We start from the raw sequence: 2,619 nt of genomic DNA, 5'->3' as shown, positions 1-2,619 counted from the left end.
TTAACTAAAATTATCCCTTTTCTTTTAGCTTAGTAGAACAACATAAACTAAATACATATGTATAAGTAACATCATGATCCAAGTAACGTGGGGATCTGAAGAGATAGTGGGTTGTGAGATGCTTTTAGAGAAGTTTGAAAATCAACCAGACACCCAGGCTGCAGAGAAGAGGTCTTCTATTTATTGGAGAGCATTGGGTGGGGTAGAACTGAGTGGAAATGGACATCAACGGACACAACTCATTTTTTTAATGTCATTTCTACAAATCATAGCTCTCTCCCCAAAGTCAATCCTCAGTAAACCACACCTTTTAATTTTTGTTGTTCTCTGTTAGAGTTAATAAATTGTTCAAATGTCTAGATTCTAAAACAATCTGCAGGCTCTGATGAACTTGGACCTTATTTCTTAAGGCTGGCTGCTCATATCATTGCAGTACCGGTGTCTCGCATCTTTAACCTGTCCATAAGACAAAACACCGTTCCAAACACTTGGAAAACAGCCTTTGTTCTTCCTTTGCTGAAGGGAGGTGACCCCACCTCACTGAACAACTATCGACCAATCTCTAAACTCTGCATTTTAGCCAAGGTTCTAGAAAAACTGATAAACTCTCAAATCAAAAATTACCTGGACTCATTTAACATCTTACCTCCACATCAATCTGGTTTCAGGAAACAACACAGCACAACCACTGCTTCACTGAAGGTTCTTAATGATGTTGTTGAAGCACTGGATGCTAAGGATTATTGTGCTGCACTTTTCTTAGACCTGTCTAAAGCTTTTGACACTGTGGATCATAACATCTTGTGTCATAAGCTCTCAGAAATTGGTTTCTCAGATCACACCATTGGTTGGTTCTCTAACTATCTCTCAGACCGGAGGCAATGTGTTCAACATAATGATACCTCTTCCAGTTATCTAACTGTTAACAATGGTGTACCACAATGTTCAGTCTTAGGTCCCACCTTCTTCACAATCTACATATGTAATGTAGGTCAAAACATCCCTAATGCATCCTTACATTTCTATGCCGATGACACAGTTGTTTATTGTCGAGCTAAAACTGTTGCTAAGGCTTGCCAGCTTTTGAAATCTGCTTTTGACATCAACCAGTCATATTTGTTCCATCTCAAACTTGTTCTAAATGCTGACAAAATCAAAGGGATGTTGTTTTCAAACAGGAAGTCGGTCCTAACAGTCCTTCCTAGATTTTATCTTCAAATGGTGCTCCTATTGAATTTGTCGATTCTTACAAATACTTGGGTATCTTGGTTGATTCACATCTTTCTTTTAAGCCTCATGCTGAAAACTTGGTAAGGAAAATGAAAGTTAAACTGGGTTTCTTTTTCAGAAATAGATTCTGTCTACTAACTCTGAACACTAGAAAACGCCTTGTATCAGTGACTTTCCTTCCCTCCATTGATTATGGTGACATTTACATGAACGCTCCTACAAGAACCCTGCAGATGTTGGATGCTGTCTATCATGGTGCACTAAGATTCATAACTGGCTGTGATTATCGTACCCACCACTGCACCCTGTATTCACTGGTTAACTGGACATCATTAACTTCATGCAGACTCTCTCACTGGTACATTTTCATCTTTAAATCACTTCTTGGTCTGTTGCCTTCTTACATCTCCTCCTACATGTCTCTGTGTGAGTGCAGCTACAGCGTGCGCTCTCAGAACATTATTACCTGCAGTGTTCCCTCAGTGAGGACTGAACTAGGCAAAGGGGCCTTCTCCTACTCCGCTCCTGTTTCCTGGAATGTCTTGTAAAAAGATCTGAAGTTCTCGATCTTGACCTCTCTAAGTGGCTTTAAGAATCTGCTAAGTTCATGGCAAAAACCAATGCAGACATGTTCCTGTTTTTAGTATTTTATATCACTTTATAATTTAGCTGTTTTTTAACTTAAATTTCTTCCATTTATTTTTTCAATGTATATGCTTTCTTTTCTCTACTGTTGTCATCAATCTTTATTAAAAACAGGTCTCTCTTGTGAATGAGTCCTCGAGGCTCAATGAGACTAACCTGTAAAAATAACGGTTGAACTGAATTGAATATTGTTCCTTTTCAACTGCCTTTCAAAGAGGAAATGGAGTAAAAGCCTGCTTTTTTTTTTTTTTACATTTTTACCCATTACTAAAATATAACCTTGTCAACATTTTAACCATCAGTCACGTCTCGCCTTCGATGAAACCCTGTTTACGAAAAAACAACAAATGTTTGTAACAAGCTACAAAAGTTACCATATTAGCAGATGAAATAATGACCTTAGGCTGGCTAAATTTTTAAGAGCCTCTGTGAACAAATTCAAATAAACTTTACTAAATATACTTCAATAAAATAACTAGAACATATTATGCCAGGTATTAATGTACTATTATATATACAATCCAATCATTACTTAGAAAAATGTGATATATATTTTGCATTTCAATAAAAAACAAACATAAAAAACTATAATACAGTGAATCAGTGGTGTTTTTTGCTGAAGGTTATCATACTGTCAAAAACTACACTTTCAGGTTTTATTAGGAGATACTTCCTGGATGAGAAGTGAAACTTCTTTAAAAAAGAAGTCCAGAAACATAAAAAAGTAAATCTAGAATATATATA

At 36.5% G+C, this 2,619-nt stretch overlaps 1 protein-coding gene across 1 annotated transcript in view; it reads left to right on the top strand.

Annotated features, from left to right (window-relative positions):
- The window catches only part of LOC119407519 (paired box protein Pax-5-like), a 24,373-nt gene that overhangs the window by 10,686 nt on the left and 11,068 nt on the right, over positions 1-2,619 (top strand). The window lies entirely within an intron of this gene.

The sequence above is a fragment of the Nematolebias whitei genome, chromosome 3, assembly GCF_014905685.2.
Source record: "Nematolebias whitei isolate Nwh7 chromosome 3, NemWhi1, whole genome shotgun sequence".
NCBI lineage: Eukaryota > Metazoa > Chordata > Actinopteri > Cyprinodontiformes > Rivulidae > Nematolebias > Nematolebias whitei.
Note: the sequence above shows the minus strand (reverse complement) of the source record. Positions and strands in the feature narration are given on the sequence as shown.